Source organism: Macrosteles quadrilineatus, unplaced genomic scaffold, assembly GCF_028750875.1.
Source record: "Macrosteles quadrilineatus isolate MER2022 unplaced genomic scaffold, UCM_ALF_1.0 Scaffold_7__1_contigs__length_78375512, whole genome shotgun sequence".
NCBI lineage: Eukaryota > Metazoa > Arthropoda > Insecta > Hemiptera > Cicadellidae > Macrosteles > Macrosteles quadrilineatus.
Genome location: NW_026542600.1, coordinates 22651483 through 22663316, shown reverse-complemented (window position 1 = coordinate 22663316; position 11834 = coordinate 22651483).

Here is an 11834-nt window from a genome sequence, read left to right as displayed (position 1 = left end):
GTTTCGTACTTTGACAATTTAAAAACACATTGAAAACTACCACAGTCTAAGGTTGTACTATCAGGTTCAAGTATGGCGTGGAAATAGTTCACCAGCAGATCCAACAGATTGGGAGTGGTGTTTGACTGATGGTACATACAGTATGACTAACTTACTTATAAATAACTGTACTTATAAATAACTGTAACTGTGTAACTTGGAAATTATATTTAGATAAATATAGGATATGGCCTTTAAAAAATTTCAACAAAACGTTTTATGGTTTTATTTTGAAGTGTTGTGCAGAGTGAAAACGGGAAAAACTCGTCATAGCCATTCGTTCAAGTGTTGACTTTTATTTTAGCCATGGATTCCTTATTGGGAGTTATTTGGAATTGGGGATAAATGTCTTTAACTAAAGACAAATTTCAAAATAACAATAATTCATTCAATAGTTCATTGAAGGTAGGCCTACATGATTTGTTTTAAATTTGTCACGTGTCATTTAATAATCAATAAAATTAAAGCCAAACATTTACTGAGTACTTTGATACCAGAATGAACTTGTTAACATATTAACAACCCGAGATATACATCTTTTAACAAAAACTGATAAAAAAGTTTAATTTAATTTTGTGTTGGGGTTTGTACCTCGTCTATAACTAGTCAGTTTTAACTATAAATAAAACAAAATGAAAGCTAACTAAAATTAAAGATCTTTTATCACTGAATATTTTAAGGCTAGAACGAACTGCAAGCAATAATAATACCTGGAGAAAAATAATCCAAACACATTTTCAAAGTAACTTACGATACGTCCATAACTGATGTATAGGGGAGAGTTTTCGTTTTAATATATCTTAAGCAACGAAAAAACTTATTTAAAAACGGATTTCAGCATTGAAATCAGCGTGGAAATCTAGTTCATAATGATGTGTCACAACACTATAATTACATTAAAAAATATTTATATCCAATATGGCAGATCCAATATGGCTGATCCAAGATGGCGGCCCAAAAGCGTCCCCTATTGAAATTAAGTACGGACCATCCAATAAATATCGGTCGTGGTTCCAAGTCAATATCTCGAAAAATGTGCAAAAAACATGTGGTATCTTTTGTTGCAAAATTTGTCCAGTATTGGGAAAAGCCGCCATTTTTTCCTTAATTTAGGGGTTTCCCTTGGACTGATTTTTTGAAACTTTTGGTATGTCACTCTGCACACCACAACAATAAAAATAAAACCATAATATGTTTACTTGCAAATTTTTATACAATCCCTGTGTACGTTATTTTTAGTTTGCTTGGACTATTACATTAATTTATAAAAAATATTTTTATTTGAACTATTTTATTATTTCTACGGGGTTTATGTTTTGTTGTAGGTACATATATTTGATATCATTTTAAAGGTAATTTCAGGAGGAACATTAAATGTATTGACGACTTTTCACTAATATTGACTGGAAAGTCAGAATTTCAATAAAAAGCAAAAAACTACTGGATTTGGCCGCCATTTTGGAAAAATGGTGGTGTTCCACCAAAGATATTTTTGGAGACTTTTGATATGTTATTCACAATACTTTTCACTATCGAACAACAATGGTTTCATCTGTGTTCTAATTATTTCTAGGTCAAACCACATATTCAGGGGCCTATTGTTTAATAAAGAAATTGCTTGTTCGCATTACGACGGTTTCTATTCCGTTTAAAACACCAATAACCATAGTAAAATAATATAAGATAAGCTAATGAGGGGAGTGACTCACATACAGCTATATGCAGCTATATCCGTGCCTTGCAACGGGGTCAGTATGCAAAATAGACAATGTTATTTCTTTGAAAATGCCTTAAAAATGGTTTCACTCCTAACATTTAATTCAGAAATAAAATTTAACTGTATTACTTAACTTATCAATTATTTCCTATATCTATGAATAATTTCTTTTACAATGAATTATTCCCTTTAAATATTGTTACAACTTTTCACAAATATTAGAACAGACTCAGTATAGATCATAAACATAAAAAAATAACGTACTGAAAGAATCATATACTAATGAGACATTAACATATGGTATGACAGTTCTATTTAAGTAATGTGTACTATTTGACTAAGAATTAAGTGAATGCACTGTTTTATGACTATAAATGAGGCGTCGAGAGGCCAAGGGAGATATGTGACTTTTAAAAAAATGTTGTCATGGTAACGGGTTTTGTTAAAAAAGGGTGGAATTTCGACAAATAATTCACTTATATCCCTTGGCCTCCAAACTAAACACCTAAGAGTTGGAAGCCAAGGGGTATAAGTGAATTTATTTTTATTTTTATTTTTTTTATGACCATGAAAAAAATACAATGAAATTTTTTAAAAAGTCACATATCTCCCTTGGCCTCTCGACGCCTCAAATGGTAGTATCATCTCATTATCAACACTTAGCTCATCCTTAACTGAATTGTATGGTTTTAGGTCATCTTGCAATGATGTCTTAGAAGGCCAACCTTGGATGATTATTTTTTTCAGTTCACGTAAAGTCAGATCTTTATTTTGTTCCTCCAATACTTTAGCAACTATGCAGTCGTTTATATCGATGGATGACAAAACCATTTGAACAAACGCTTGAGTTTCTTCTTCTAACTCACGGTCATCAGTACCTGAAAATGGGAGAGGTGCTCTTGAAAGAGCATCAGGAACTAGAAGCTGCTTTCCAGGAATATAAGTAATTGAAAAATCATATCTCATGAGACGCAATCGAATTCTTTGAATTCTTGGAGACAATTCATCAAGATGTTTGGACTTCAAAATTTGAAGCAGTGGTTTGTGATCTGTTTGTATTGTTATTCTCTTGCCAATAATAAATTCTTGAAACTTTTCACATGCCCAAGCAACAGCTGTAGCCTCCCTCTCGATGTTTGCATAGTTTTTTTCAGAAGGAAGAAGGCTTCGGGATGCAAATGATACTGGTCGTATAGAACCATCATCTTGAACTTGAGAAAGAGTTGATCCTAGTCCTTGAAGCGAGGCATCACATGAGATAATTGTTTCCCGATTTACATCGTAAATAGCTAGGCAAGGAGAGTTGGTCAAAATGAGTTTTATTTCATCAAATGCCTTCGCCTGCTCTGGACCCCATATCCATGGAACGTTAGCTTGAAGTAGTGAATTCATTGGGGCCAAAATCTTAGCTTTGTCAGGAATAAACTTACCAAGAAAGTTTACCATCCCATTGAACCTTTGAAGTTCTTTTACGTTTTTTTGGGCAGCCCATTTTGAGAATGGCGGAAACCTTTTCCTTATCAACAGAAATTCCATCGGATGAGAGGAAATGCCCGAGGAATTTAATACTTGACTTCCCAAACTCAGTTTTGTCTTTGTTCAGTGTCATTCCTACATTTTTAAGCTTTTCAAGTACTTGCCGAACAACTGTATCATGTTCTTCTTTCGTTTTGCCCCAAATCAGAATATCGTCCATATGGACTGCGACATTTGACTGGTTGTCTAAGATTTTGTTCATGCATTTCTGAAAATGTTCAGGTGCTGATGTGATTCCAAATGGAAGTTTGAGAAATTTAAAACGTCCAAAAGGGGTAAGGAAAGTAGTTAGATCCTGGGAATTTACATTTAAGGGGACTTGCCAAAAACCACTGTTTGCATCAAGTTTTGAAAAACATTTTGCTCCTGAAATTGAGCTGAGAGACGTTTCAATTTTGGGAATCGGATGATAAGACCGCTGGATTGATTCATTCAACTTTGTTAAGTCAACACATATGCGGACATCTCCATTAGATTTAGGCACTACTACCATTGCTGAGCACCATTCAGTAGCATGCTCAACTGGTGTGATTACATTATTTTGGACCATACTTTCTAGTTCTTTTTTCACTTGACACATTAGGGGTAAAGGTACTGTCCTAGGAGTGGTTATTGCGTATGGCTTTGCGCCATCCTTAAGTGCTATTGTGTAGGGATCAGGAATGACGCCCAGACCACTAAACATTTCATGGTATTCGGTAAAAAAGTCACTGTCTACCTCTGCAACTGAATTAACAAAAGTTAAAATTTTCAAGTCCTGTATTGCTGGACGACCAAGCAAGGGTGTTATGAGTCCCTTCACGACGTATACCATTTGATTTATTTTAACATCTCTGTATTGGATATTAGCTCTAACACAACCTACAGTTTCTAATTTTGTTCTACCAGCCCCAAACAACTCAACTAGAGTCGGCTGGATCCTACTTGGATCAACTATGCCAGGGGGAATTACTGTTACATCTGCCCCTGAATCAATTTTAAATGTTTGTGGCTTTCCCTCAAATAGTAATTCTAGTTTCCAGGGCTTACATTTTGACCCATCCCCAAGTGTACCTATGAATACTTTATTATTTGAAGGTCCAAGTTCACTTACTTCATTTTCATCAGTTACTTCCTGTGCTTCTTTAGATCTGCAGACCTTCGAAAAGTGACCAATCTTTTTGCATAAGTTACATGTTGCGCTTTTTGCTGGACACGTGCTTCTTGGATGAGACGGTTTATAACCACACCAGATACATTGCGCTGGGTATTCTTGTTTCTTTTGACGAAACCTATATCCTTGATTTTGGTTTGAACTCGATGACGTAGTTGCTTCAATTTGAACTCTTTTCTCATCACATAAATCTGCCTTCTCTTTCTTTACGTTATCTGCATGTCTTATTACTGTAATGGCCTTGTCTAAATTCATCTCGGGATCTAGCAACAAGCGATCACTAAGTTTCTCATCATTTAAACCCAGTATTAGTACCATCAACACCATTTCATCATTAAGTGAACCCCAGTCACAGGTTCTAGCCAAGGAATGGAGACTAACTATAAACTCTTCAACTGTTTCATTAATTTTTTGTTGTCTCTTCAAAAACTTTGCTCTTTCAAAAATTAAGTTCCTCCGTGGAATAAAATGTTTGTCAAATAAATCTAAGACTTCTTCAAATGTTAGCGTTGATTCCGTTGCTAAATTAAAAGATGCAAAAATCTCATCAGCTTTCTCACCTAATGTGTATATAAGAGTGTTGATTTGTTTGTTCTCAGACTCTTCAGATAGCCCAGATGCTGACCGATATCTTTGAAATCGTGTTTTCCATCTTGGCCAATCTGCTGGTACAAAGGAGAAACTAGCTGGAGGTTGAATAACTGAATGAGTGTTTGATACAATGATTGACTTCATAGTTGAATTGTTGTATTCATTTTCTCTGCTTCTTTCATTTTCATTATCTTCATAGTCAGATTGTTTCCTTCTTGGATTTCTCTTCTGAGGCATAGCTCTAAACCGCTGCCACCATGTACTATTTGACTAAGAATTAAGTGAATACACTGTTTTATGTCATAACTCAAACTCAACTAACTTTATTTACCTTTATACAAACATAGAATAACAAATAAACATATGATAATAATTAATAGAAACTAACAGGTGTTATGAAATAAACTGTCTCACAACATAATGTTAAATAATATTTACATTCGGGCGAGTGACATCATTTATTTATCTTTATGATCCATACAGTTTATTTTTTAATATTCGTGCAGTATTTAATATGTTTGAACCAGCTGTGTGAAATTGTGAAATTAAAATTTATTTGAAAGTTAGTTCTGCTTGTTTATATATTTAAACTTTGTAGGTTTGTTCTTTGTTACCATGGACACCATCAATCAATATTTACTTTTAAATCTCTCACCTCAATATTGGAAAGCCCATGGGGCAGAGTCCTAGGTCAACATCGAAGCGGGAATAGTTCTACCTCCTCGGAGCTGTAGAACTAAAACCTAGAAGAACTTCGGTATCCTCGGAGCTGTAGCTTCATTTGTGTTTAATTTGAGCCCAGTAGGTTCAGTAGTTTTTTTTTAGTTCATCTCATATAACCACACAGGTTCACAGACACACAGACAGACACCACCTCTTCTTTATAATAGTAAGATGGTGGTTAAATATTTCAAGAAATAATGAAAATAGAGCCACAAATCTTTGTACAAAGTTACTGGGCATTAAAATCATTTTGACACATTATTCATTGATATACTACCTCATCAGGGAGACGGCCCGCTAGGAGTTAGAGGAAAATCTTAAACGTAAGCATTGGTCAACATGCAAATAAAATTAAAGGTATCTACTAATAGAATACAATGCCGCGAATTGAAAATCAAACTGAGTGAAAAATAGCAGCCGTTCAAAGATTTCTTGAATTTGCCATTTTAAATCTTTCCAACGCTGCCATTTTAATTAACTCAAATATTCTTGTGAGCTCAATATGCAGCATTGTATTTTACTAATAGACTTTTAATTTGTTGTCATATCGACTTCTGGTTAAATTTATGAATTTCTTCCGACTTCTAGTGGGTGCAAAGTGAAGGTGCGTATAATAGCATTTCAAATTCAAGGAATCATGAAAAATGTGATTTTCGTCTCGATTGTCTATTTGTGTTCAGGTTTTGTGGCATTGTAGTTTACCAACAAAGAACTTCAATTTGATGTGCATATCAACCTATGTTTACATTTAAAATGTTCTGACTCCCAGTGCGCCGTCCCCTTGAGGAGATGGTGTATCACTGAATAACTTGTCAAAATTATTTTTATGCCCAGTTAACTATTTCCAAATATAGTAGCTCTTTCGTTATTATTTTTTTGAAATATTCAACTTTCCCGAGTATTTGTTTCCACCCTGTATATTTTATATAGTTGTATCAAAAATGATTATTTAAAAATCTTCAGGTATGGAAAATGCATGAAAATACATCGTTCAGCTGTTGCACTAATGCGTAACGTATTTACTGAGCCATACAGTCCATGTGTCACCAGTCTGTGGTGGACGGTTTCCGATTTTACGGTTTAAAGAGTTCATTTAATAATCGTGGTGATACACATATACTGTAGCTGTAAGCTTAAAAACAGCTTGGGTTTAAACTGTATGTTAGCATCGACATACTGATGTGTTTGCTAATGACAATGAAGTAGGCCGTTAAGGTAATAGTTACATGGTCGATTCAATGGTAGCTTAAGTGATAAATCGTGTGGAATAACGATCTTGAACAATCGATGTTTCACTTAGTAGGCCGAGTCAGTACCGTAATCGGTTCATAACCTCGAAACAAGCAAAACTTTATGAAATCTTAACATTATGACCATTACTAGAGTTCTTAAGCGTCAAAATGAGTTAGAAGAATAGAAAATCCACTGAATCTTGAAAAGTTACCTAAATGGAACAGTGAGAGGATCCTTGTTTCACAAAATGGGGTATACTTATTTCCTACATGCTAAAAAGGGTTTTGAAACTTCCAGTTATTTAGTATATTTATTGCCGATTAAATCTTAAGGAAAATTCAGTTCAAGGTAAAGAATGACCTTAGTTACTAATATTCTATTGCTTGAATTTTGTATGGATATTACATTAAGAAATTTATAGCTATGAAGTTTATCTTTTAGCTATAAATCATTAGATAATAAATAATAAATGTAGGAAGGAAATGTGACATGGAGTGAATAACAACTACGCAAGTATTACTGGTTCTTTACTTTAATAACTTTTAGGAAACAGTGAAACTACGATTAAATAATATTTTTAATCAATCAACACGGTATTTGTGAAAATAAATTCTAAATAATTACGTGAACTGCTCAATGTGTTCAAATGATATCCGACTAAAGTTTTTGTGCATAAGACTGCAATTTGATATAAATAGCAATAGCCTTTTACACAGGGGATTCCATGATTAAAAACAAACACTCTGTTGTTTGGATTCAATTTTAAAAATTATAGAGGAAAAAGAATGCAAATTGCTCTTTATGCACGACTCTTATATGTAAATGAAAAAGGGGTGTACTTGGTTATATACTCAAACTTTAATATAAAAGAGAATGATTTTTACGGACTCTTCCTGTTAAAATTATGTTATTTGAATTGTCTGAATATGGGCTACTCTTACTAGATTGGATAATTTGTTCAACGTTCCAGCATATAATTCATACATAGCAATTTAATTATTGATAGGGAGAATTTTAAGTCAGCTCAAATCTCTAGTTAACTTTTACAATTTAAATGCATGGTTGAACTATGGTTTCAGTATTTCTTTACTGCTTTGAAAAGGGAATAAATCTTAGGGTTATTAGCTTACTAAAAAAAAATAAGATTATATCATAACAAAATGTTTGACATTTAAAGCCCGAAAAACTGTTACTTAAAAATAAAAATTGATAAGCATAATAAATATTCCCCATAGGTTTGGGGTCAAACGGTTAAAACCGAACTGTCGGTGAGAGTGACGATGCAAATGCAAATCGAGTTTTGTGTAATTTAACCGTAATTAAATATCGATAAGCGTCCAACAGGGTGTGAATGTGGGGAGTTAGTGGGGTTGATGGGGTCCTAGAAGAGCAAGTAGTATATTATTGTACGTAGAATGTAACTTTTCCATATATCCCACCTGAAACTAAGATGAATATTTGTTTTATTAGATTCTAATGATTTTAAGTTATGAAAACACATGGGTTGTAAAGACTTTGTGTTCTGTGTTGAAATTTGCCAGTCGAGAATCATTTCCGGATGCCGGAAGTGGACTGTCAGACCGGATATGACAGCTGATTGCTTCTGTCCTCCAATATTCGACTAAGGTTTACGGTAATTTCACTTTGTTCAGGGGTTAGTTTGTGAGATACTTAGATGATATCTGAATACTATCGGAGGTTTATAATTGTATTTATAAAAAAAAAAAAAACGCCAATTAGAATATCAGGAACCTCTTGGTGGACTTAAATGGTCTCTGTACGTTCTTTGGTCAGCAGACTGCTCCTGGTTCACATTTCTTCGAGTTTAAGCAATTGCACTATAGTATCTGGCAAAGACCGATTCTGTGTGTTGAAATGTTTCTTAGAATAAAATTTTACATTTAAGATTAATTTAGTTAAATATGTGTGTATTTATGCTACTGTCTTACATTTTACTATTATAGATTCTGATGGTTGATTATGGAAATAATAACCATCGTTTAATACCACTTAACGTAGTGCGAACCACAGTAAGTGTAATATACCGTATTAAATAACAGCTAAATTGAGAGGTTTAAAACTTTTATACATAAAAAATTCAACAATAGTTCGTAAAACTGGTAGTTTTTATTTGTACAATGTTTTTCAATGAAATGTTAATACATTGTCTCTGACATTCTTATTCTCCTTTACATTCTTCTTTTCTATGATTGGAATCGTCTTATTCTTATTGTATCTTCACAGACCGCTTATAAGAAAGTGAATTAGTCTTCTTTATTGATTTACTTATGAAATTGGTAGACCCACTAAGGATAAAAATGTGTTATCGATTTTAATAAAACATTGAACACGGTCAAGAAGCATTTATGGTAGCCTGAATATTTTTCAATTTGCAAAATCAGTAACTTATTGGAACTTAAAATAGTGTCCAAAATTTATTACATGACATAACTAGGCCTATGTTTTAAATATTTTCATTAAATAAGAAGTTGAATACAGGTTGATGATTTAAAAACCGAAATAACACATAGAGTAAGTAAATACCAGAGGTGTTGAGTAGTTTTGGACCTCAAAAATCATGAATTTTTCCTTCGGACGTTTGAAAATTCTAAAATATTTTGACCATTCAATAGAATTATTACATGGGGGTTAAGACCCATTACCAAGGACCTGGGGTGTATGCTCTATTAAATCCTTGAAACAAACAACACATTTGTGTCTACAACACCTTAGTTAGAACACTCATAGCCCAGTTAATAAAGTTTTTGTGTGGGAAAATGTACTGTACATCTAGTTAGGTATTAATAAGTGGTAAACAGTCTTGCTTGTTAATAATTTGTGCTGACCCTGAACATGTTTTTTCATTGGCTGGGCTGTTAAATTAAAAGTTGCTAGGACGCAGGCGTTTTGGAGTTTTATAGTACGCAGACCGTAGTTAGCAGTACGTGCCGTTGCCAAGAGCAACCAGAGGTCAATAGTCACGTTTGCGCTCTTATCAGTTATTGTTGTCAATTCGTCTTCTTTTGCGGTTGTTGTGGTTAAGTCAAGTTATGTAACCAATATTGTAACCAATGTAACCTATGTCAAGTATGTTTGAATTTTATTTGTAGTCTATCAAAGTGATGGAAGATAAAAAGGAAAATATACAAAATAATTTTAAGTATTCAAAGTCAATGTCACATGTGATATTTGTTTACTCTTAAGGGAAATCGGTCCAGATCCCTAATATATTTATAGATATATCAGGGATCGAACCTGTCTCTCACGCACAGAATGTAGAAACGCTAACCACAAAGGTATAAACACTCTGGAAACAAATATAGGAAGGTATACTTTCCAAATTTCGTCGGTTTAAGACATTGTCTCGGAATTATAAGGAACTACTGCGAGTACTTGGTGCTGCTGCTACCATGCTGACTGAAGACTGCTGAAGTGGACTGAAAGCATTGAATATTCACCTGGAAATTGAAGCCAATAGTCTAGAGAAGAGAATTGACTAAGCGGATGGACTTGTAAATGACAGAATCCCCCTTTGATTAAAGATCATTAATTAATTATTGCATTACAGTACCATTGAATGTACACACCATATTGATTCATAGCTGATGGCAGTATTTAAGTGTGTGTTGTAATTGTTTTGTTAATGTCATTCCAAGATTTCAATTTTTTTATGTTTTATGTACTTTTAATCCAATAAATCACGTATTTATTTAAGGTAATAACCTGAAGTAATTATTAACTCAGTTTAATATCTTGAACTTTTTAAATAGTTCTTTAGCATTCCAACTAAATTTTAATGTTCTTTTTCTTTGAGACAACGTGAACAAGTTTTTGCAATAGATGCAAAACAAATGGATGAAACAATTCAGTAAATTAATTACAGAATGTACTAAGTTTTACTCATGGGTCTAAAGATCCTGTTAGTTGAATATGTAGTTGTAATAGCCAGCGTGCTTGTGAAATTTAATAAAACACATTTCTTGGTTCCTCGAAGCAGCAGAACTAAGTACTCATTGACCAAAGGATTATTTATGTTAGGCGAGAGCCTAGTGAATGTCTGTCTGAAAATGAAGTAAAGCAGTAACAAATTCACCCATAGTGCAGTTTTGCCTTGACAGATGTATTTTTGGGGTACTATCTGAATATACAGAAAGTTAGTTTAGGAACGTAAGCGTATCAGGTTACGAGTACTTAAAAATGAATATTATAAACTTAATTTTACATCAATACAAAAGGAAAACTCCATAAATATCTTACAAAAATGAGCAGGGGTCCATTCTGTGAGCTGTCTTAGTAAAACATATTAGCTAGTGTTCTCTCAACAGAAATAATGCTTATAAATGATTCAAGACCGATAACTTGAGATCTGAGCTCTAATGTGTTTTCTACAGCGTCATTTCAGGCTGATTTTGTCCTTACATTATACGCACCACTAGTTAGCTATTCTGTGTAGGAATTTGATAAAGATTACTCTTTTATTCAGTGTGTTTAGCATTCTTTTATACTAAACTAGCTGCTGTACCCGTGCTTTGCAACGGTGAGGACACTGAAGAGAAAATATTGATGTATAAATCTGTTGTATACACACCTACATTTGATTTCCGTAAATAACTTTCATTGGACCTCTTAGTTTGAAAAAAATACCTGTTTTTTAAGATAGGCTAACTTAAAAGGCTTCCTAGTAAAAATTATATGAGGCACTGATGCATGTATATAGATTTAATTTTCAAATTATACGCTTACTTAAAAGTTTACTTCATAAAAAAGCTGACATATTAAAAGTTGTCACGTACGATATTTTAGACCATACTACTTTAAGAAACCTTAGCAATAAAAATCTGT